We start from the raw sequence: 25,617 nt of genomic DNA, 5'->3' as shown, positions 1-25,617 counted from the left end.
TGGGTTTGAATATGCAAGAGACTCGGCGACACAGCCTGGGTCTCAAACCAGCTGGCTTATTGTGGGGCAAACAGCTGCTTGATTTGTCAGGCTCCATTGCCCGTTCAGCCCCGCACCAGGCCACAAATACACTGAAAAAGAGATTTCCACCACCACATGTGAGGCCCTAACTTCCCCTCCCTCAAGCAAGCACATAAGCTATCCCTTTCAATGGGGTCAGCGTTAATTAACCCACTATAAGCCCCTTTATATAGAAAAAAGAATACTTTTCACTTTCTATGGATACACAGCTTCATCTGCCAGCTACCACTGCATTGTACAAAACCAAGCCCTCTTTTACTTGCCGGAGAGGGATTTTGTGTACCCTCACATTCAGGAAGATCCCCAGTAGACAGGGAAAGGCCTCCTACAACAGGAGAACACGTAGGTGGAAATAGCAGCTTACTTCACTGAAAAGGACAAGTAGAATTGAGGAATGAAAGGAGCTTATTTGAAGCACTCTGTTAGGGAGGTTTGGCTTGGCACTGATCACAGAGGGACTTTTGGATTTGCTGTATATATAATTATTGGGAAAATGAGCAGGTAGAACATATATCATGCACACATGATAAGGACTCTCCTGCTATTCACACACACAACTTTCTATCGTCCTCCCTCAGAAGCCAAGTCATCTCCTTTCCCCATTAAAAGACCTGCTGGAAGCACCACTTCTTTTATAGCATCCCTTAAACATAAATTTCTCTCCTTTTATTTCTGTTATAAACTTGTAGGTTATTTTTAAAGTATGGAACATTCAAGGCTTTGAGTGCTTCTATTATTTCTGGTAATTTGAACCTGAACTTTCAAAAAAGCCTACCTTTGCTGCAAGAAGTGTATTTACAGGGAAACTGTTCTCCTTAGATTAAAGCCTAGCAAAGATGCAGTGCTGCCATCCTGACCTTGAGAGAGCTACATGAGGTAAACCCCACTGGGAAGTGTACAATGAGGTTCAATCAGTGACCTTGGGGTAAAAGCTGAACTATCACTAACCCCCAGCACTTGACAAGACAAGAGTCAGGACTCAAAGTGAATAAACACAAACAAGCAGCAGTCGGGGTTTGGGACCAAGGAAGGTTTCTCCTCTTTTAACATGCAGCTGGCTCTGGTTTCCATTTACTCTTCCATGGATGGGGAACACAGGAAATAACTTCCTTAGGGGATGCTGAGGCTCTCCCCTGAACCCTGAGCTTAAGGAAAACCTCAAAACAGCAAAATTTGTAATGAAGGAACACTGCAGGAGGGGCTTTGTCTCCACTAAGACTTTGCACTGGTATTCACAAGCCCCTTTTTCAAACAAAGGCAAAATTCCCAATTTCCTCAGTTTTACTTCAGGGTATTCCCCAGTGAAAAATCCTTTCTGGCTTCCCTTTGCTATCATGTGTTTTTTCTCTACTTCCCGCTCCCTTTAACCTAATTTGTTCCTTAGATGTAAATCTCAGCTATGCCGATTCCAGAACTACTTCATAGTATTTTTACATTAATGTTTTACATTCTAAAAGACCAAAATACGAAGAAGCCCCTACTGTTATTTCTTGTTTCTGCCTCAGAGAAGACAATGTTGCTTAGGAGAGTTCACATATTACCATTGCATACCTCAAGTACGTAACACGGCGCGTCTCCATCTGTCCACCCCCAACTGTTTCTGTCTGACTGCTGGACCTCAGGCATGATTTTAATGGGTGATTTTTATAGGTGTGACAGCTGGAGTAAAGTACTTGGCTCTTGTGAAAATCAGGTCTCTCGTCTCCAAAGCCAACCTGGGCATTCAAAAATCATTACTCAGATCCTAAAAAATAATGAGATTGGCTTAGAAAACAAGATGGGTTTAGATATACGATTTGTCTGCCTGATGGTGCTTCTGCCTTTTGCATCTATGTATTCAAGTTTTCCTTTATCTTCCCCTTCACAGCAAGGAGAACTAGAAACTGTCTTCTATATGAAAACAGAATTTTCCCATAAATCACCTGACTTCAGAGCTAGGATTTTAGGAAAGACAGACAACCTCATCAGAGTGGGTAATTCATACAAGTGAATGATGGTGCATATCCCCATTAGAAGCATGTTTTCTTCTGCAGGTTTCTTCCAGGTAGAAAATGTGTTGGAAATGTTTTCCACCCTTGGGGATGCTGTTGGGATGAATTAGTTACCCAGTCTCTCCCAGTTACTGCAAAAGGGACATGGCCATTCAATAATCCAGCACATTTGTGCTTGGACTTCCAGATCTACACAAAATGTATTTCAGAAGAAAACTCTTACATTGTTGGAACTGTCAAACTCACTTCACGCAGCCTGAGATACTGCAGGAGACTCTGTGCCCTTTGGCTGTATGAGAGAGACATCAGGGCTCTACTAAACCCATCAGTGTCTTCCCAGGTTCTGGATGGGATGATCAAATAGCCTGGAGTCTGTAGGCCTTGATCCAAACATTTCCAAAGCTCTGGGGAAGGCTCAAGGCAGGACTTGGCTTTGTATCTTACTCATTTTGTGGTGAGAGATGAGGGAGCAACACATTAATTATATGTATCACATTACACCAGTGTGTCTAAACCAACCTACTCCTCCAGCACTCCCATATACAGCAGGACAAGCTAGCCCTGAGCTGATAGAAGCCTACCAGACACAAGAGAGGCTGATAAGTGGCACACTATGGATGGGCTTTTGAGATCCCCCTTGCATTAAAAATGCAAATGATTCTATATAGAGTGGGAATTTTTAACATACATTTATACATTTCAGCCTTGCCACATTCTTTGAATTCTGCTGTTGAGTTCTTCTCTGGGACAAGGACAGTAAGATGGTGCAGCTATGAGTGGAAATAATCAAATGAAAGCGTGGTATGAAAGAAGAGTACTTCCTCTCAGGATCTCAAGCTGGCAGGAAGGTCACACTTCCATCTCCTCCCTTGTGATTCACAAGTGACATCTCCCATGTGCTGAGGCAAGCCTTGTCCTTGCACTCTTGCTAGCAGCATATCCACATGTGTAAGACAGCACTGCTCAGCAGCAGCCTAACTAAACTGTAAGCTTCAGTGCTGATGGATCAACCTGGAGTACAAGATGGCTGAGACACACAAGTTACCAGGTTAAAGCTTTCAAGAGCCATCATGGCTGCTCCCAAGTTCTTCTTCCAAAGTATAAGCCTTTTTCCAAGAAGTTTTCTTAGCAGTAGAGCAGCAACATACCATTGTCACAGTGACACAAGAGGTCCATCGGCCAGGGATCAGGACTTGGTAGCTCATTCTTGATGCTTCACTTCCTACACTGTTACCAGAATCGGTTTTGGCTGGAGATAGTGCAGCTAAGGACTAATCATGTACATGCTGAGGTTAATGGAAGTTCATTTTCCCACCAGTTTTGCCTGTGTTGGATAACTCCAGGACATTCAGATATCAGTGCAATCAGGGACGGAATTATATTAAGTTGAAGAAAGTGGGATGTACAGCCACTGCGAAAGAAAAGTGAACGCAGGGACAAAGGTCAACACAATCCATCCTGCTTAAGATAATTTGAGAGGTGTACCTTTATACAACACACTTTTGGGTGAGATATGCATACTCACTGCCTCCCTTTTCTCCCTGCAAACTCCCCATGCTGCTCTAATAAAAGTCCCTGGTAAAATAAACTAAACATGCACAGTTTTTCAAAGAAGGCATCAATGCCCTAAAATAAATAATCTTTTAAACCCCAGTGCGTTGCAGCACTTGCTGGGCCTTAGGCAGGAGGAAAACAAGACAAACTGCAGCTGTGAAATATGAAGTGAGACAGGAATGAGAAAACATTCCTTTCTCCTGAGGAAGCCTATGCAGAGCTGCACGCATTTTGATCTACCAGTTTAAACTGGGCCTTGCAAATCAGTTGCCTGGTACACACACAGAGTTGAGGAAGAGTTCTTGCTGAGCCCATGCAGAATGGGCGCAGAAGTGTCCCAGCAGCACCAGGAGAAGAACAGAACCAGCAGGAAGAAAAAAGCAGTCTTGCTCTTCCCTTTGCTGTTCCTGTTACATTCAGCTTCCTTCCTTGGCTGTATTCTGCTAGAACTTTTTCTGCTTAGAAAAGAACCATGACTGTGCACAAATGCAAGGATGTAAATCATGCCAAAAGATGGTTTTTAGGGTGTTAATCTGTAGGCAGAAAGTGAATACTCACAAGAATTCTGGGAAATGAGAAGCTGGTGACTGTGGAGAACATATTGTCTCTTGTTACCCAGCCAGCAGTCACCCCAACATAGCCAGGAATGGTCAGCTCTGGTAACTATTAGAAGCAAGCACTTCTGCTCAGCCTGCTCCTGATTTCACAAGATAGGGAGGAGGTACTGCTGTTCTAACAAATAGCTCCCAGGGCCCATCCACCATATCTTACTGCATGGTATGTCTGAAAATGGTGCAACAACAAGTTCGAACTTCCTAGTGCCAGTCCCTGGTGAACAATGAGGATTTGATTGCCAGCCGGGTTATCACACCAAACTGCAGCAAATGTCACCATGCTTAGGGAGAAGGAGAGAAGGTCCATTTTCCAGGATACTTGTGTAACGGTGGTATCTCAGCGTCTTAAAATACCTACCTAGAACCAAGCACTGGCTCAGTTTAGATCAAGTCAGAGACACAAAGATAATCAAGACCAAAGCTGAGCCACTGTCTGCATCCAGTGACTCCGAGAGGCATCCTTGTCCTCTGGCCTCCCCAGCTGTCCTTCCCATAACAAGGAGAACAGAAGAAATCCAGTAGCTGCTGACAAGGGAACAAATGAAATATGTTACAGCACTAAGTTAACTTGATTTAGCTTGAAGGAAACAATATTAGCCTTTCAAAAGCAAGTAATTACACTATTCCTAACTAAAACTGTCACTGCAGAGAGTCTTGCACAGAAGAACCAGGACTTGCCCACTGCGGTCCTGCCATCTCTGAATATCTCTCTTCACCATTTCTTTCTAACTTCTCTGGACACAAACTTCCCCTTGCTGCTGTTTGTGTAGATGTGTCAGTGTGGCCTTCTTGAAGATGGACACTGCCAGGCTGTGAAGGTTGCCTGGACCCTGCATCTCTCCAGGAGCTTCTGGGTCTTCTGCAGAAATGTTATTTCACAGTTTTTTAAAGGACCTCAATAGATTTTGACAGATACCCTCATGCCTCATGCAAGCACCAGCATACTAACAGGGCTAGTTTTCCTATCCAGCCAACAATGAAAACACAAGGATGCTAACATGTGCAGGCACCAACTCTTAATTTCTAACGGCAGTCGTCTCTTGTGCTGTTTCTGATTTCCCTCACTCATCAGAACCTAGTTCTTACTGTCAGTTGTCTTCCAATGGAGTGGCACATGTTATTTCAAGGGAGGAAACTAAAAACCTATTTCAAAAGTGTTCAATCAACCCTGTCAGTGCAGAATCTGGCAACAGAAGAACAAATCAGGAAGAGCAGAACTTAACCTATGAATAGTTTACTATTTCACACCATGTACTACTCCGTGTGTACAGGCATCAGCAAGGTGCAGGCAGAGCAGTTGATTTTGGTCAGGCACTGAAGAAGATATGTAATCCCACATCATAAGAAGCATTTATTGAAGTCCTCTCTGCTGTGCATTTATATAAACACCCCCTGCAAATGCTCTTAAGCCCCAGCTGTGTGTGAGCTGGAGCTGGTGCATACAGGATCTGATAAGAAGACAACTAGTTTGCTTCATGGCACTATCTTGAGGTTTCAGTATTTCAGTGCCTTCAACAGTGAGATGAAAACAAGCCTATCCCAGTAGCACTGAGGTTCAAGATCCCTCATCTCACATCAGGGACTAGTATTTGAATCTGTCACAGCTCAGCTCAGTACAATAATCACTGGGTTTGCATGTCCTGATATGAAGACTCCCATTTAAATGTGGATGATGCTTCAGAATGGTTCTGCTACGTGAAAATGGATCATTCTCAGTCACTGAGAAATTTAAGACTAATCAGCAATCTGTAGCATGTCTTGTGTACTCAGATCTCAGTTCAAGTTCAGCACCTCAGCTGAGCAGAGCCAAAGGGAACATTCTCGTCAGCGTCCCCCTCCTTATCTCACCCCTTTCTTGAGGGTGACTGAAAAAGAAAACAAGGACTCTTTTCCATGTGCCAAATGCGGGAGTGCCATGTAAGTAATCCCAGAAAGTGAGACAGACAGATCCAAGGGTAAATATTACCTAGAATGATTTCTAGAACAATCTTTCATATCCCACTGTTTGACTTATCCTCCAGATGCAAGTATTCTCTCCTCTATGTATGTCGCAGGGATGTCCTTCTAGTTTTTACAGCAAGGAGACCAAAGCAAAACCTACTGGGTTGATATTTTTGGAAATACAGATTAATCTGGAACTTTAAGGAGTGCATACCACACACTGTTACAGTCTTATTATCTTCTCTAAAATATATATGTACCACCTCTGCTGAATGTCACTTGACCATGGCACAACTTACATGAATGTGGAGACCAAAGAGAAGCCTTCTTCTCATCATATATTCATTTCAGGGAAAGAGGTGCAGTGTTTTATTTCTAATGCTTCCAGAATAAGCAAAGGATGGTACTGACCAACTCTTGTTGTACTCTCAAGCACTTGAGAGAAAGATGGGAAAGAATAAGCATTGTGCAAAAATCCCCTTCCACAGTGTAATTACCTCTAATTTTCCCTGGCCCTGGAGTACTTGTCTCCTGCACCCATAACTGAAAGAACCAACAGAAAGCTCTGGAGACAAGGGAGGGGACAACAGCAGCTACTCAAAGTTGTTCTCCCTGTTGGCTGTGTGTTGTCTACTTTGGTAGCCAGAGATGATTGGTTCTTTGGCTAATTATTTCCATCACAGAGGTCGCTGTAAATAAATTCTGCACACACATCACACTGAAATGGAGAGACCAGGACAGGCAGACTCGCAAACACCAAATTACACTCACTGGATTATCAACAGCCTTGGGCGACCTGTTCCCTTCCGATTCTGCTAGAAAATGCTGTTCCACCAGGACACCATAGAAAGCCTGACATCAGCTGAAACCGCTGCCTGTCACACTGCTTCGCCTCACTGTTTCCCCACTCTCCTAACATCTTCAGGTCCCTTACACCCTCTCTGTGAGCAGTTTGGGGCTGTATGTGGCACAGCCTTAATGCTCCCAGTGTTGATTCAGGGCTGGCGACCTAAGGCGCAGTATCAGTCATGCTTCACTTCAGTCAGGGAAGTGGAAAGTGCAAAATGGAAGCCAAGATGCTATTTTCTACAGCAGCTGGAGCCTGAGGGTCAGCTCAGGAGCTGCCCTACACCTAGACAAGGATGAAGTAGGACATCAGCAGTTTCTGGGTTCCATGTGCTCAGCCTCTTCCAAGAGCACAGCCCTGCACACAGCAGGTCAGATGGCCTCAGTTGCTGGCTACCAGTTGAACTATGCTGACTTGTATCTCACAGGCACTTGGTAATGAGCAATCTAAATACTCAGATGATTGAGCAGAAGGAGGAATCGCTTTCCAATTAGAGCCATGGACACTGAAAGGACTATATAGCTAATAAGCACAAACAGAATCATCATTACAGGAGACTTTATTAAGATACTTACAACTTAGATTGCAGCCATTTGTTCTGCCAATATGCTTAGGCAAAACTGATGCCTGATGTCCTTTAAATCTCAACTGGCTTAATTAGACTAGCTGAGGATACTTGATACCCCATGCCTTTAGCCCCCAAAAACAATTACATTGTATGTTCTACTTGTTAATTTTGATTTCTATCAAGACACTCCTCTGTTTCTCTAGGGGGCATTTACAAAAGTTAAAAGGCAGAGCCAGCCAATAAATCCATCCTGTAGAGAATGAAATGACCTTCCAAGGAAGTAAAACCCATCTCCCTGAAAGGCCAGAGGCCTTTGTTGGATTTGCGGAAGGTAGCTACAGCTTGAAAGACAGCATCTTTGCCTAAGAGGTTGGAAAACGTGGTAGCTCTCATGTTTGAGGGTATTATTAAAAATGACAGTTATCTCTGTATGTGTACAATTGGAACTTCTGATTTCATAGACTCTAACAAATGCACCGCTGCTGTTCTGGATGGCCTAGCATTAATAAAGCAAACCAATTTTGAATGCCCAAGGCCAGGACCTCAGGGACAGCAGATGGTGCCCAGGATACCCATTCTCACATTAGCATAAGAATAGTATGGAGTGGGTCACAGATTGCCTTTGAGCAAGCTTTCAGTTGTCCACACAATCCCTGCCTCTGACCAAATGAGACAACAGCATTGTTTTGGGTTTCTAATTTAGGTAATCAGTGCTTCCTTACATAAAATGTATTTCACAAGCAACTCAAGCAATACAGAAATCCATCTCCCTTGTAACAACTTGCTCTCCATAAGCACCTTATTCACACTTCGGATGCACAACAGAAGGAAATGAACAGTTCCTGTCCCTACGCATTAAAACACTTCTGCACAAATGACTTAAGAGTTCTTAAAATTAAGATTTCTTTTTTTCCTACTTTTGCATGCAATCAATTGCAGCTGTAATTGCTTGCGAGCACAAAGGTAGAGCCATTGATGTCCAACTTGACTCTCTCATTGAGAACCAGAACAAATTCCAGATAGGAAACAGGAAGTTGTGCCTCAAGTTCTTTAAAACCAGCATGAAATCCACATGCTTATCTGGATCCAGAAATAAGACTGTCCTGATGTCAAAAGAGGCAAAACTTCACCCCATTCCTAATTTCATCCTCAGAGTTAAGCAAAAAGCAGCCAAGGCCTGGACTCTCCAGGGAGAAGTTCAAATCAAGACTTATAATAACGTGTTTTACAGAATGTGTGTTTGGTATCTTCACATTAATAATGAACAGAGCTCTGTGTGTTTAGATGTCTATCTTCTTGGCTGAGTTAATTCAGATTTCTGAATTAATTACTTAATAATTTATTTGTGGTTTCTGGAAATAGGACTTTGCAGTCCTTTTGTAGTTCACACTCTTGTGCCCCTTAGACAGGGATGCTAAGCCGAGTTTCTTTCCTGGCTGCTTATTAACCATCAAGAGAATGTCTCAACTCCATTCAGCACACACCTAAGTCAAATCAAACCTGGAAAAACCTACAAGAAGCAGCCAGCTTATCAGAAAACAGGAAGCACATTGAGCCATTGCCTGCTACCTCCCAAGCTTTCTGCAAGAAAGGCACAGAAGGGCAGACAGAGCTCATTCCATTTTTTTGTCCAACCAAGAAACAGGAAGAAAAAAAGGGGATGTTATTTCCACTCCCAAACCCAAGGGATTAAAGAGGAGCTAAACCAATCCACACAGATACTGTGTGCCCAGCTATCTCTTCCTTATTACTGCACTTATTCTAGAATATTGCAGAATATGGCTTCATCTGCTTGGATCCCCCTCGAGATCCCCGTGATGGGAACTTCTGAAGCAAAGACTGGTATCTTTAATACCAGAGCTGCAGGGTTTGAAAGATATGGTTAACTTCATTCCAAGGCAAAGTGCAAACCTCTAGGGATGACAGTGCCATGTTTCATTGGAATGGATCTCATGGGGCTAAACAAGCCCTTCCTTCCCTAAGCTGTTCTCTGAAACAAGCCTGATGAAGAGCTTGCAAAGGCAACTCCCTCCACACCACAGGCACACCCCAGATTCCAGACATGGGTGATAATGAGGCAGCTGAGAGCTACAGATTTATACACAACACAAACTGGCACAAGGAACAGAAGAAAATCTTTTGTTGATGTTGCTGTTCTTTTTTCTCATGCAACACAGTTTTCATTCCCTAAAGCCAATGTGCTAATTGCCAACTGAAAATAAGTAATCTCATCATCTTACTTGAATAAATACCAGTAATTCTTGGGCTTGACTGGAAAATTCAAGAAGCCGTATCTAGACAGTGAAGGCAAATAACTATTTCTGTCTCTTGCTCAGCACATTTCCTTCTAAATGAGCTGCTTGAAAAAGATGAGCTTTCTAGAAACATTCTGGACTTGGGGAAAGCTCTTCAATAAACTGGAAGATGGTCTGGGTCACAACATCACTGGACTTCACTGAATTATGAGCGTCCTCTCTTGGATGAGGAGTTCAGAGGAAGGCTGAGGATTCCGTGATTGACAGTTGACATATGAAAACCCACTAGGGATGGGGACTGGAAACTGGTTCCATTTGTAATCTCAAGCAGAGCTGCTTAGGGCTTATTTTTCAGACCTGTTGAGCTTCAAGAATTTCAGTTTTCACTCAACTTCCTTCTAATCAGATATTTCTGGAGATGGAGGTTCTGAAAGTAATACCAAAGGAGACTGTGCAACCTTGCCACTGGAATAGAGCCCACTGAAAAGACCCACTGCTTGATACTGTGGTATTAACAGAGAGAAATTAATAGTTTAACAGAGAGAAGATGTAAGCATTTCTTGATAGTACCTTTGGGGAAAGAACTTGCCACCGTGGCAGGTACCTCTTTGTAAGGGGTTCCAGAAGGCGAGCAGATGCCAAGAGACGGTGACTTGCTCCAGAAGTGTCATCCCCTCCTGCCGGTGCTAAGACTTCTCACACTCATCACAGGGTGAGAATGAGAGAAGGGAAGAAGACAAACACAAACATTACAGTAAAACACTATGTAAAGATATTACACTGCATTTGTGCTGGATATTTATAGCCATAGAGTTGGGATGATGTCCATAAAATTCTTATTTTTAAATGGTCTCTAATATCTGATTTACTCTTCTCAGACTCTGCCAAGAGCCAAGCTGGGGTGGTCTACAGGAAAAAAATACTCTGTAGCTAAAGCACTGCAGGCAAGTGCTGACTGTTCTGTAAAAACATAAACAGTTCCTTGCCTGCAAATCTCCTCTCCCTCAGATATCTCATCTTTCACTCCTCAGTTCCCAAGATACTAGAATTTCCTCAGTTCTGTGGTTACCTGCAGTTTTCTCATGGAAACAAGCACCAAAGACATCACGAAGAAAACAAACAATAGGCAAAAATCCCCTAAAAACAGCCCCTCAGCTTATTATTCCCTTATTCTTCCTGTGCAGGCTCAGAGCCAAAGATTACTCCAGCCCAAGCTGAGGAGATCAGTGGTAAACGTTGTTAGCTGTCAGCAGAGGAAAAATCTTATAAACAGTTCTTAAAGGTACAATTTTGCCCCTGATCGAAATTCAAGACGGGCAAAAGCAAGTGACCTCTTTCTCTCCTCCCTTCAGTAATGAATAATTACTGAGCAATAACCTGAAAATGAGAAAGGACAGATTCTTTGACCCTATGGGAAAACCTTAGCACTCAGGTGTGAGGCTCCTTGTCCAGTTTGTTACAGGGGTGCCATGATTTGTGGGTGCTACAGCAGAAATGAAACCCCACATCGCAATGGAAACTCTGCCATAGGGATGTGCTCCCCTCGCGGTGCACAACCAGCTGGGCAGTAGCCCTCCTAAAGTGCCTTTGAATATGAGAGAGGAGGATGTTCCATTTCAGTCACTGTAACTATTAGGGAGTTGCAGAGAAATGGCAGTTAAAGACACGTCAGGCCAAAACGTACTGCACTTACGGAGCTTTTGTATTATTTGCCTCTAGCTGCTTTTGCAGTGAGGGAGGGTGATATGTGGTGTCCTTTTTACAAAGATCTCAAAGAGATAAATACAAATGATTTTCTATCTGGAGCAGGCAAAGTGCAAGGAGGTTAATTGAACAACCCAACCTTTTACAGCGAGGCAATGGGAGAGTCAGGGGCAGAATCCAAATCAGCTGATACAGTCCTGTGATCTCAGCACTGACTGGGTATCTTCCTGTACTTAAATCCTCTTTCTCAAAGAAGCCTGTCCTGCCAATGTGTATCCCAAAGAGTGACCAGGTCGGTCTGGGAGCCCGGGCTGCAGGAGCTTGTGCGACGTGCAGAGGAGGTTGTTTCAGTCACAACTTTGCCAGGTCTTCTCCCAGAGGTCAGCGATCTCACTGCTGGGTTGGGTTTTGGGCTCTTCCTGACTTCTAATTTAACCTGAAGGACTTGATTCATTGTTTCTCAGCAATAAACTGTTTTCCTTGAAAGGGCTAATCAAACTTTGATGAGGCCTTTGTGCAATGGAAAGATTGATGAGATACATTAAAGGTGTGGAGCAAAACTGAGGACAAGGGCAAAAAACTCCTATTGAGTTCAATGGAATTAGGATTGGGTTTTCTAAGTGTATCTTCTCCCACTGTTCTATCTCATATTTTAATGTGTTTGTGTGATGACCTCAGTGCCCTGGAAAAGGGAAATGGTAACCTTTCCCATGCTTTGCTCAGCATCAATTTGTTTGCCAGTATCACCATGAAGGAAACATGTTTCTCTGGCTCACTGCAGTAAATGAAGAGGGCAGATTAAAACAATTATAAACTTCTGAAAAACATAGTAACTGTGTGCTGGACTCCGAAGGCAAAAAAACCCCCGAGCTATAATGTGGGGAGATGGACTAGCCAGCGAGTTCTTCTGGTGTGGTCTTTACACTGTCCCCTGGGCCACCCAGGACAAGCTCTATCAGACTACAGCAGCAGACTGGGTGACCTCTGGACCTCCTCTAATACAGCAGTTCCTACGCTTCCACAAAAACAAGAAGTTCACACCAATTGCCAGACAGCAGGTCAGTTTTTCCAGCTGATCCTCTGTCTTATTATGGAAGATACAGTACTTGATTGTTGCTCTCTGCTAACCTCTGCATAAATCACCCACTAAGGACTAGAACAGGAATTATTACTGAGAATTCAATCAGTGTTTAACTGATTATTAATACACCATCATGGGTAGGTCAAAGTGCATTAACCTGCGTGAGCCTATTGGAAAAGATTTCATTAACAAACTCTGTACAACCTGACAACAACGTTATAGAACAGGAGCAGGTCCGGGAGTTGAGAGGGATGGGGAAAATGAAGTCTAAATGTCTCAGCCTCAGCACCCAAAAGCAGTGTATTTAGCCTGCGTCATTATCTATTATTTGTCACACACAGGAGGTTTTATCTACTACATGGTTTCATCCCTACTCTGCTTTGGCTGACACATGTTCCAAAGCTCTTGAGGTGCTAGTGATGTGCAAGGCCAGAGCAGGTGATCCACACCTTTACCTTTACCTTTACCTTCCCCTTCCCACAGAAACACACCACTTCTGCAGTGTTTGATGGTCACAGCCAAAAGCTGCCTTGCAGAAAATGCTGCCAGTTGATAGCATCCAAGGTTTGAAGTTAGGGAAACTGTTGACACACTGGTCTGTGACTTCGCTTGGGGCACACTTGGACAGTGCAGGAACAGGGCAGGAAATGTCTTACGCTGTGTGAATACTGCAGGATGGATCCATTCCAAAACCAAGTTAATCTCTTAGGGGAAAAACATGCCAACAAATGGGTTTCAAGCACTTGAAACTCCAAGAGGCTCACAGAAAACCCCAGGTGGAAGGAGACAGGTAATTCAGAACTTAATCCAGGCCTGTAACACAGTCCACAGCCCGTCACATAATGCCGTATTTGGAGGCAGGATGTAGGAGGCAGTGGCAGGTTCATTGCAAGGCTGTAGCTGTGCCAATCTTAACCACATCAGAGCAAACCATATGAAGATCTTAGTGCACTACATATGCTCTGGCACTACTACTGCCACTGCCTCCAAAACCCTGTCTCAACAAGGTCTAGTCAAGAGAAAAAAAATCAGAATATAGAAAAAACTGTAAAGCTGCCTGCAACCAGCAGCATCTATAAAAAGGCCCCTTTCATATCTCTTCTAGCCTCACTCTCTATGTATGTATGTATGTATGTATATACCTGTATCTAACAAGCAGGTACAGAAAAGATGGAGCCAGAGTCTTCCAAAAGGTGTACAGTGAAAGGTATCAGACCCAAAGTGAAACATGGGGAATGCTGATTAGATATTGGTTTTTCCATGTCAAGCACTAGGATGGCATCAGAGAGGCTGTAGGGTCTCCAGTTTTGGAGATACTGTTAATTTAATTGAACAAAGTCCTGAGTAACCTGCTATAAATTGTCCTGCTTTGAGTAGCAGGTTGGACTAGAAAACCTCCACAGGTCACTGCCATCCTGAATTATTCTATGATTTTCCCTGGGTACATTTGGGACCATACCATGGAGCCTTAGTAAATATTAATATATGTTTATAGTACTTAAGTTGACCCTTGGCACTGATCAAGAATGGAGGCAGGCTGACAGTGCTCAGCTAAGATGAATTATAGCACTACCCACAAAACACCCACAACAGCCAGCATCTACACTGCAGAGCTTTACACTCAGAAACCTCCTCCAGTGGGCTCCCCAAACACTTCACTCACCATGGACCCAACGTGTCCAGGAAGATACTACACATACCCTGCTGTGCTCAACAGACCAGAACCCTGTGACAATGGACAACTGTTTCCACAGTGAAACATTCCCAAATGTGATGACCTAGAAGAAAGACTACTGGGGAGAAAAATCAGAATCAAAATCCTATAGGATCTCAAAATAGAATGAGATAGAAGCTTGTTCTATTGGAAGGGCTAAGGCTTCAACCAGGACAATTTCAAAACACTCACTTAGAGAGCACTGTGAGACTGGGAGTACTTAAGCATACTGGAATAGCTCTGATCTGATGATTTAAAGTGATACATCTATTGATGCCCAAAGGTATTCTGGGGCCCATACTTTCTTCACTGACTGTTTTCATTTAGTTGTTTTGTCAGCTACTGACAATCTGTTTAGAAACATCAGGGAATACGAAATCTGGAGGTGTGTCAGTGTGTGTGTCCAGTCCAAAACCTCTGTGAAATAACCTTTAGGAATGGCAGTCAGCCAGAGATGTAGTTTGAAGCCAGCTAAGATAGCAATAAATATTTATGGCACCTAAGGATTTGGTATTTAATTCCATTCTGCTAATGCAGATAAATACTCAGATTTCCTTGGCTTCTGTAGACTAAACCCAGTTTAAACGGAAAATCCATACAATGCTATTCCAGTAACATTGCCACTGCTGGTAGGTATTTGGGGGAATCACTGCTGCCTCGTGGCAGGTTGGGGTCTCCCTGTGCCAAACTGTTCAGAGCTATGCTGTACTTTACCTACAGGACTGTATTTGGCTAGCAGTTAAAGCACCTCTCACTTACTTTGCCATCTTTGCAGTGAACAGTATAATCAAAGGTGAGATTTTACTACTGTTACCCTACTCACAGCGCAGCCTCCTCTGTGTTGAGGCAGATGTTTATGTGGTATAAACCCCATGCTCACAGTTGACTGTAACCGAGTCTGAAGTGATGACTGCCCTCACAAGGCTCAGTTTACACAAAGGATTTATGGTTAGTTGAGTTAGACTTCACCATGTTATCACTCCTGCTAACCATGTGGCAGCCCCAGATCTACATAACCACCTAACCAGATTAAAGCAGGGCTTTCCTCTCCAGCCAACCAGGAAGCAATAGTTACATCCTGTCTCCACCACAAATTCCGGTCACATCACAGGCAGAAGGGACCTCAGAAGAAGTTATTCAAAGGGAAGCAGGATGAAAGAAAATTCTTTCCCTTTCTCTGCGCATTCACAGGCAAAAGGACCACTGTTCTCTATAGCCCATTATTAAAACTCTTTGCAACTAACCACACCACCAGACCCTCACACACCAGCTGGATGCCAGCCGAGTCTCTAACTATGGGACCACTGAGAAGTCACCTCACCCTCTCAGATGTGAATCAGGAGCCTCATTCAAATGAACTTTTAAATTGTCTTCAATATACTGCAGACTTCATGAAGAAAATGAGCAAGATGACAGACAGAATCCTTGGGTTTTTCTTTCTTCACAAACCAGCTCAGTCGGCATTGTCCCACTGCTCCTTATTTCTTCTGTGCCATACTTTCATTTCTCTAAGGTATCTATGTAGACTGAACAACTTGCACTTTCTCTTCCCTCTTGTGATGGTAATTTCTGTAAATTGTTAGGGAATGGGGGCAAGTAGCTCTTAAACAACTCCAGCTATCATGCCCGTGGCTGGCCAAAAAAGGGTGAGAGGAAAGGAATAGGAATGGGAAGAGGAAGTGCAGCCACATGGCAGTGATACGCAGGGGCCTTTTTCTACAGCCTTTCAGTGGCCTTAAGCAAATCACTTGCCTTATACATTGCTACACATCTAAGTACTATTAAATGGAGCACAGTTCTGGCAAGACTTCCAAAGTATCAGGCTCAGCTACCAGGATACAGGTTCGAGGCATAAAAGCACACTTGAGTTCAAGGTGTTCAGCTCTCTCAGACACCAAACATAAATTTGAAAAGGCAAAAGGAGATAAATATAAACAGAATCAGTAATTTATGATCCCTAGTTAGGAAGGAATAGCCCTAATAGCCTCTCTGGCTTTTAAAACATACCAGAGATCACAGCAGTCAATGCATTTATTCTGTCAGTTAAGATATACTTATTCCAAGCTGAGTTTCTGTATGATCCTGACAAATCTCACTCAGGTAAGAATTACTTGAAGACACACAGACCACAAGTTTCACCTTTGTGAAGAAAACAATATAGAAATGGGGGTACAACAGTGTGTTAGAGCAGTTACTTCTTTAAACCAAGCCTTGAAGATGGTGTGTGTTCCAGCAACCAGTGAGTCATCCTTAAGCTGGGACCTCTTGCAGTACTTTGCTTCATGGAAGTTTTTACATGATCTCAGTGCGCCCAGGGTTTGCAAAAAGACAAAACCTAAATGCTGCACTGAAGTGACAGTAGCATGGCAAAGAGGAGCCTTCCACCTGAGCCAACGGGAAGGGGCCTCATTTAACCTGCTGTCTTGTTTCAGCGGAAGTTCAGTGCTCAATTCCATTTCACCGCTGCCAATGTCTCAAACCGTTCAGCCAGCTTGATGGTGTTCCCTCAAACTAGGGCATCAGATCTACCCAGGAATGGTTAGACAGGCAGATGGGTTACGTCACATGGGATACGTCGCTGGCAACGGGAGCAGGTTTAGGCTGTGACTGGCTTCAGAGGGAGCACATCCCAATTATTCTCCTCCTGTGAGTCTGGAAGTGACTCATGCAAAGACAGTCAAGACCAACCCGCTGAGCCTTCAGATTAAAAATAACGACATGGCAAAAGTTGGGGAATGTTTAATCCATGAAAAGCGACTGATCTCAAGCTTTTGGAAGGGGGAATCACTTAAGGTACATCTGGCCTGGGCATGAACTCAGCCTGGCTCAGAGGGGAAGCAACCTGGCTCTCCAGTGTCTCACAAAAAGTAGCCCACAGACGGCTTGGCCTTGCACCCTCCCTGCCTGCACCCTGCCAGCTCCCTGAGCCTTCCAGTCAGTGATGCCAGCAGTGGCACCCTGGTGCTGCCACCGCAGCCAGGCCTAGGCAGCACCACAGGCACATGCAGGAGCATTTTCCATACAGACAACATTCCCTGAAGCCTCACACCAACCAGATCCCCCAGAACAGGAAGACAGGGCTTGAGGTGCTTCGGAGGCACAAGATTTGGAAACTGTCACGGGGAACAGGGGAATTGACAAGTAGCTCAGGGGCTCTCCCCAATCCCTCCCAGCCTGCAGCCACACAGGGACCCCCTGGCTGGGCTTTGTTGCTGCCGCTGGCTGGCTGTAGGCTGGTGAAGCATGTTGCAAGGCGCCTGCCTTTCCCTTTCCACCCAGGTCAGAGCCAAGCCGGGCACACAAGGTAAAAAAGCAAAGGACAGACCTTCTCCAGGGCCTCTTCCGCGCTGGGGAGGGTGCGTTCGTCCTCCCGGCGGCGGCCGCGCTGCCGGCGGGATGCTGGCGGCCCGGTCGCGGTCCTCACCAGCTCCACATTGCTCTGCCTGCCGGGAGACTCCTTTATTTTTTTTCTCCCTCTCCTCCCTCCACCCTCTCTTTTCAGGGGGGGACAAAAACAAGGGCTGCTGATGGGGAACCTTTCTATTATTATTATTATTCTAATATATTCTGGGGGCTTGTGGTTCCTGCAACCAGGCGGAAGTGAAACCCGTTTTCGCCCCCCTCCTCCTTCCGCGATGCTCCGGGGCTGGAGGCAGCCTGGGGCCGGCAGGAGCTTCGTAGGCTTCAAGCCCGGCCGCGTCCGGGCCCGGCGGGCGGCCTTGGCCCCCCGGTCTGCCTCGCTCTGGGCGCTCGGCCCCCAGGCGGGACGGGACGTGGGGGGGAATGTCCTTCCCGAGAGGCAGGGGTTACTTTGGAGGCTAAAAGGGGGGAATCATGTTCTGGACCTCGCTAGGGGGTTCTGCCCGCGCTCGCTGCCGGCGCCCGGGGCTGGGGCCGGGGTCGGCCGGGAGAGCCGGCGGTGGTGCTGCAGCGGCGAGCGGCTGCGGCGGGCAGCGCGGGAGGGGAAGCTGCAAACTGCAGCTGAAGGCAGCAGCGTGTGCCGGCTCCGCAGTGACATCCTGCGGTGCGGGGCCACTACTGCCAACGGCCGGGTGGGCGCGGAGCGGGAGGAGCCGCTGCGGACCTAGCACCTGCCGGCGCGGGATGGTTGCTCTGGGACCTGAACCGCTGTCGGTGTTTCTGTTTTAAGCAGGTCTCTGCCGCATGCTGCTGCGGAGCTGCTCTCTTCCTAAGAGGAAACTGGCGCTCGGGCACTGTGACAGATTCCCCATTCCTGGCAGTGTTCAAGGCCAAGTTGAGCAACCTGGTCTAGTGGAGGGTGTCCCTGCTCCTGGCAGAAGCTTGGAACAAGTTGAACTTAAACGTCCCTTCCAGCCCAAACCATTCCATGATTCTATGATTTGTGCTTTGTAAACGTGCAGCATCTCCTGCAGCATGTTACAGACCAGCGAGGGCTCGGATCTACACGCTGCAGCTGGCTGCATGCCTAGACTGAGGAGCAGCGTGAGAGAAGCACCAAATGAACATCCAGCTAACTAAGGCAAATGTTAATTTCTTCATTCAGCATGCGGCATCATGTTGAAACAGACTCACCAAGCATCTCCCCAGGCCAAGAAGCACAGGAGTGGAGTCGAGGCAGTGATACTCCCTCCTTCCCTAAGTCTGCTTTAGAGAATTCCCCTCTGCACCTCCCCGGCCACACACCACCCCAGGGTGCTCCAGTGACCTGTGGCAGAAAAGGCAAGAAGAGAAAAGAGGGTGGAAGAGAGCTGAGCACATGGACCAAAAGACTAAGAGGAAAATGCTAAGTCAGCACTTAACAGGCACATCTGAGCTGACTGGATTCCAGCTCACAGCAATGCCACTGGTAATGAGGATTTGGTGGCATCAACCTAAAAACATCTCCACAGCCCCTGGCAAGCTTGGTAAGCGCCATGCCACATTGCCCAGATCAGAAAGAGGAAGGCTTGCCTGGGCAGCCCTGGGCACATAGCAACTGAAATTCCTAATAATGGTTAATAATGGTTTGGAGGCATGTGGGTGCTGGTGGTAGATGGGTTGGAAAAGGCTCTTCTAAACTCTACTACAGCAGTAACTCATATCAGGTGATGCAGGTGTTCCCAAGAGATGACTGGGACACTTTGCTGAGGTCTCTTGCCCCAGAAGCCACCTGCTCACAGTGTCATGGTGGAACTTAACCCCATGTGAAATTCTGGTGCTGCATTAAAACAGTCAATGCTGCTGCCGTCTGTGTGCCCGGCGGCACGTTCAGGACCTGCTGTTCTGGACTCTGCAGATCTACCTCTGCTCAGTTTTGTGTTAAGTATTTCCTTCACATCCCAGCAGCAAGGGAGTTGCTTAGTCAGCTGCCTGCATCTGTCCCACAGCCTCAGGGTGTCCGTGGCCTCCTGGGTGAACAGTGTCAGCAGAAATGCCCTTTTCCTGGTGGGCCTGGCCAGAAGGTTGCATCTAATCCTGAGGACTGCACACCTGGACACAATGATGGATGAATTTGTGTCTTGAAGCTTCATTGCTGCAACTCCCTATGCTTTGAAATAAACCACAGCCGTGTAAAACACAGCAGATGTCTGCTTGGCAATGGAGAACAGCCTGGTTTCTCACTAAGTACAGACTTTGGTCGTCTTCTGTGGTATTCAAAGCCCTTCATACTGTTCTTCCTCTTGCTGGAGCACTGCAGCCATTGACAAAGGGGTCAGACAAGACTGTGAGAGTTTCATCCTTCCCAGGCAGTATTTCTGCACTATGGAACTTACTTTGCCTCATGGAGATACAAACAACCCAGATTTCAGTTCATTCAGAAACAAATGCAGAACTTCTCTCCTCAGCTTCATTTCTTCACACAGAAACATGCAGGGAATGCTAGTATCCAGCCCAACAAATCCAAGCCCTATAAGCTAATAAAGCTATTCCTCTTATGGGCTAGATAGAAAGCAAGGCAGAGAAGGAAACAGCTTTTTTCTATTTTAAAATACTTGGGAGGCACACAAGTCCCACAGAGATGGGAGCCATCTAAATATATATATAAAGACATAGTGAGATAAATGAATCCATCTGGTGTAATCTAGCAGTTTCATAAAGCCAATGAAAAAAATTGTCAGTTTTATGAAACCACTGAAGCACTATTGATTCTTTCAAGTTTTTAAATTCTCCACTGTGTATGAATGTAGGAAATCAACCATCCCCTGTTGGGTTCCCCAAATGAATAGGAAAGGAACAAGACTGTGCATAAAGCTGATGCAAACAAATCCACAATGCAATTAAAGCAAATTGCCATTAACAGTCTAACCCAGCCTATTCCAAATCCCTCCTCACACCCCAAAATACAGGTCTGATTTCCAGGAAATGCTAGTACACACATCCACCACTACCTTCCCTTCATCCCAGGGATCTCAAAGCATCTCACAGATGGTGCTTAAATAAAGCCTTACAACACCTCATTCTATGTCTCCACAGGGGAAACTGAGAGGCACAGAGATTCGCTTATTGACTAGCGGGAAGTATTAAAACGTCCAGAAAGATGTAGGTGTCCTATCTGCACATATGCCTTGCTTCTACTACCAGATAGCACTTCCACTACGAGTCTGCTTGTAATTAGAGAAAGTTGTTCTTTTAAAGACTGCACTGAGCAATCCACTGACAGTTTTACAGGCAGAGAAGGGCAAAGAAACAGTGTTTTGCTTCATGCCAATGACTGACGCCTTTTCTCAGCTCTGTGTCTGAGGACCCACGTGGCAGCTATGGAGCAGCACTCATTAATACACTGTGAATTCACACCAGGTGGTGTTGTTGGTTTCAAATGTTCATATTTTGGTACAGCCAGGTGACAGGTATGGGGAACAGCCAAAGGTTTCCATACATCAGGGAATCCTCCAGAACATATGGGAAGAGAGTCACTGCATAAGCCTGCAGTGTATCAGCCACCATCTCACAGACATGCTGGTGTGTGCTCTGAGACCTTCCAGCAAAGCCGACTGCTCTGGGAAGTGGGAAAACAAATATGCATTAGCCATGAGCTGTGCTAGGCCAGCAGAATGCCCTTGGAAGTGTTTCCTATTAAGTGTGCAAGCAGGCTCAACTTCCTCCTCTCCTCTCCTCTTCAATACATGCACACACTCCATCTCAGTGTGATTTATGGTACAGTCCTGCTATGATCTCCCTGGGTAAACCACTGGAGTGCAAGCAGAGGGCATGAGTCTGAAGAACAGGCACCACAGGAGATGTGACAGGCTGAGTCCTGAAAAACATCCTCAGTTGAAGTACAGATACCCACAGGGCCTCAGGGAGCCACTGAAACACGCGTGTCCAACAACACTCCCCATTTAAAAAGCTCCCAGCTATGCTACTCACTGTGTTCAGCTACTCTCCTCCTGGGAGAGAAGTGAAAACTATACAACAGTCAGTCCCACAGCCCATGGCACAGAATCCTGACTCGGTATTACTGCACATACAGAGATCATTACACACTGAATGCAAAGCTACACAGTGGCTGTGGCCATCATGTAGGATATAAAAGAGGGAGCTGGCAACAGCTGGTCACTTTTGGAGATCATGTCTGGGTCACTATTTTAACCTCCTTTACCCCTTTTTTTGTTTGAGTTTTTCTTCTAAAACTTGGTAATTGATTTCTCTCTGCTATTATCAGTATTTTATTAATAATATACTTGTCAGTGTGTATAAAAATTACAGATTTCTCCCCATAAATGCTACAATATGAAAAAAAAATCTGCTGTTAATAAAACAGAGACAAATTCCCAAAGGAAATGAATGCTCTTAGAAACCACGAACTTGAAGTAAAAACCCACTCTGCTCATCTGAAATAATTACTAGAGAAAAATGACAACAACTGTTTTTCCTCAAAACTTGGCAACTTTTATATCATGCTACTGATGGTCTTCTTGGAAAATGGTGCTTTTATTCACTGCCACTTCTTTTACTTTGGCCAATGCTGTAGCCAAACATCTGCTTGTTAATTCAGCAGGGTAAATGGATGGTTGGTAACTCATGAGTTTCCAAAGAAGAGCTCCACAGATGCTTCCAAAGGAAGACCCTCTCTAAAGCTCTGTAAGGATGAAATTAGGAGGGGAGAAGACTATGAAGAAACAGAAGGGTCCAGACAAAGCGCCTGTGTGACTGTTCAGACAGGTTTGGCTCTTCTAAAAAGTCTCCATGGAGGATGTGGGACAAGTTTTCAGCTGAAGGCATTCCAAAGCTTGGTGAAAGCTTCACACTGAACTTGCCACTGAGCATGAAAAAAGCTGTGAGCACAGGAAAAGAAGCTAAAAGCAGTGGTGAGGTAGCAGCTGGTCCACTGCTCACAGAATCCATTCCTTTCCCTTCTATCTTTAGAGAGCAGCAGAGAAAAATTAATGATTATTATGGTCTGAGCCTGTTCCTGCTCACATGTTAACCTGTTTCTACACTGGAAAACTTCTTAGGAGGCAACTCAGTTTCACCGACTATATCCCGACAGATGGAATCCTGGATTTAAAAGGCAAATCCCCAAAAAGCCTACTGTCCAGCAGATACAATCCAGACAACCATGAGCAAGTCTCCCAGGTCTGTGGCTTACACCATCTCTATATCCTGTGGCAGGGTAATGGATACATGTCACAGTTCGGGACGCTCCAGGATCAGAAATGGAAAAGGCAGCATTCCACAGCTGGACTCCCACAGCAGCATTCCCACCAAATGCCCCTCCTTTCATACGGGTGACAATCAATTATCACACACGAGGGTTGACACGAATACATACCACAGGCAAAAAATAGTGTATTGACAGTATAATGATTTTAAGAACACCTAAAAGAAGCCACACAAAAACATGTGTAAATAGTCTGACTGTCCTCACAAGGCAATTGGACCTGTGAGGCCAAGGAGCAGAACATGTTCTAAGTTTTTAGATGATAATGACCTTCTCACAGGCAAACTACACAGCCCAGGAGACTGACTCCTCAGACTATCCATAGACCGTGGCAGCACAGAGAAAAAGAAGCAAGTTTCCCTAGGGCAGTGCCTGAAACCCAGGAATGCCTTCCCCTAAAGGCAGCGAGGAAGCCTGGGTGCCCAGATGTGAGGAATCACTGTGGTTTTGTCTGCCTGTGACACACCTGCATAAAGCACACAGCTTGTTTTCAGCTGCAATGGGAACTGAAGGTGTTCATTGTTTTCTTACAGTGCAGGACTGTCAGGCTGTGAGTTCAGCAGTGCTGGCGCAGGAGTGAGGAACTCACTGGGGTACAAAGGATGTTGGGATCGAGTTCTGCACCTTTCAGCATGGTCTGGAAATAAACCCCCTCTGAGTACTGCTGCCTTGCTTTCCTCAGACTCCATCACTTATTGTGCACTGGCAGGCCGCGACTCAAGGCTTTGCATGCCCTGTGCAATAAAGACATTCACCACAACGTACGCAGGAAGGTGAACAAATAATTGTGCAACTATTCCTAAGCAGTAAGTCCTTACTACCACTGAGGGGCAGCGTTTCCCACAGTTCTACTAGTGAGAATGACAGCTTCAAGTTCAGTTTTAATTAGCGATGGTTAATGTCTCCTTTTAGCGAAGTGTTTTCTATTCTGTGTTGTGTTTGTTTAATAAGTTACTTCTACATGACACTGCGAATTACAGGCCCGTTTATTGTACTTTCACTACGACCAGCAGGTTACACTAATAAATCAAACAAGTGTATTAGTGAAGGTAATTAGAAGCCTAAGAGGATGGCTAGTTTGAAATAACTGGTTGACAGTCGGGTTTCAAGTAAAAGGCTTCACAAAACATATCACTATTTGCGTTTTAATTTTTACAAAATATAGAATTTGTATCTATGAAAACCTCATAAACTGTCCTCACCTGTGCTGGCAATTTAAGTATTGGTAAATGTGCATCCTGAAACTCTTTGATAGGTACTGATTCTCTTCCCATCAATATCAGAGACACTTCTACCACTGACTTCACTCAGAGTGAAGATAATGTCTGTTATATTCAGAGGTAAAACTTCACTCACAGTCCCATTTCTTCAGGCATATTTTGTGTTCTGGACAACATTTTAATCAACCTGAAAGACTTCATTAAGTAACCTTCCCTTGATCTGCATGTCTGAAAAATACCCTGAAAGTCCCACTCTCACCAGAAAGTAATTCATACACTATCAGGCTGTGGCTTATTTACAGAAGGCAAAGTTTGCACAAGTAGGTACATAGCAGAGGTACCTGGTTATCCTGACTTGTACGCTCCTGCAACAAAGAAATGCCCATGAAATAGCTGTTAACAGTGATGACACATGACTGTATCAAACCCAGTGCTGTTTGATTTCAAGACCATATTCCCACATCTTGTTTGGTGTCTCAAGCATTCAAAGACATTCAAATTTGTTGGCTACAAGATCAGTAGCTGTATAATCGAGATGATACTGTAGCTGCACAACCAAAACCCAACCTCCCTGGCATCCCTTCAGTGAGAGAAAGCACATATCCAGTTAATAAAGAATAATTTGAAGGTTTAAGAAATACCTTGAGTCCTGTGAACAGAAGGCTGTCCAGATTTAGTACTCTCCTGGATAGTACATCTAACCTTACCTACACAGACAACCCAATGCAATTACCCCCCACTGGTGCTAGCAAGAGACAGTGGCATAGCCAAGCAATAGATATCTTTACTGCCCACCATCTAACCCTGCCCTGTAAGCCTGTGTTACCTGCCATTCATGGCCTGGTCACAGAGCAAAGCCCAGGTGCAGAGCTGTGCTGCAGGGAGGACACAAAGAGGAAGAGGGGCCCGCAGACACCCTGCGCACAACTCTACTTCAGTCACACATATTGAATGCTTTGGATGGTTACGCACATGGGAGCGAAACCCAGCGGTTCCTGTATGGTCATTACCCAAGATATAAAATGTTTGGCTTTTAATTAAGATCTACAATATCAATGTCACAAAATGAGTCTGAAATTACAAGAGCAGGAGCTGATCTATTGTAAAAAGCTCAGCTATTCAATTGAAGGCCAGTGCTTGGTCATAACCAGAGAAAAGCTGAGGTCAAGAGTCCAAGTTCAGGAGTGGAGAAAATAAGAATCCAGAGGAAACATTATATCCTCCAATAATCCTTGAAGGAGATATGATTTCAGCATGAAAGGATACAGTCCAGCTTCAAAGTTTCCAAGCAAAAATCATTCTACTCTAACTCCAGTGTGAGATAAAAGCAGACGTGATCTAGTAATACTGGCCTCCTTCACTGGTGTTTTTATTGGTGCTGGCCTCCATATTAAAGAAAACAAACACTCTGCTTTTAATGTTAA

At 44.9% G+C, this 25,617-nt stretch overlaps 1 protein-coding gene across 6 annotated transcripts in view; it reads right to left on the bottom strand.

Moving 5' to 3' along the window:
* PAK3 (p21 (RAC1) activated kinase 3) overlaps positions 1 to 25,617 on the bottom strand; it is a 247,338-nt gene that overhangs the window by 106,320 nt on the left and 115,401 nt on the right. The window lies entirely within an intron of this gene.

This window comes from Psittacula echo (genome assembly GCF_963264785.1).
Source record: "Psittacula echo genome assembly, chromosome: 8".
In the NCBI taxonomy this organism is placed as follows: domain Eukaryota; kingdom Metazoa; phylum Chordata; class Aves; order Psittaciformes; family Psittacidae; genus Psittacula; species Psittacula echo.
Note: the sequence above shows the minus strand (reverse complement) of the source record. Positions and strands in the feature narration are given on the sequence as shown.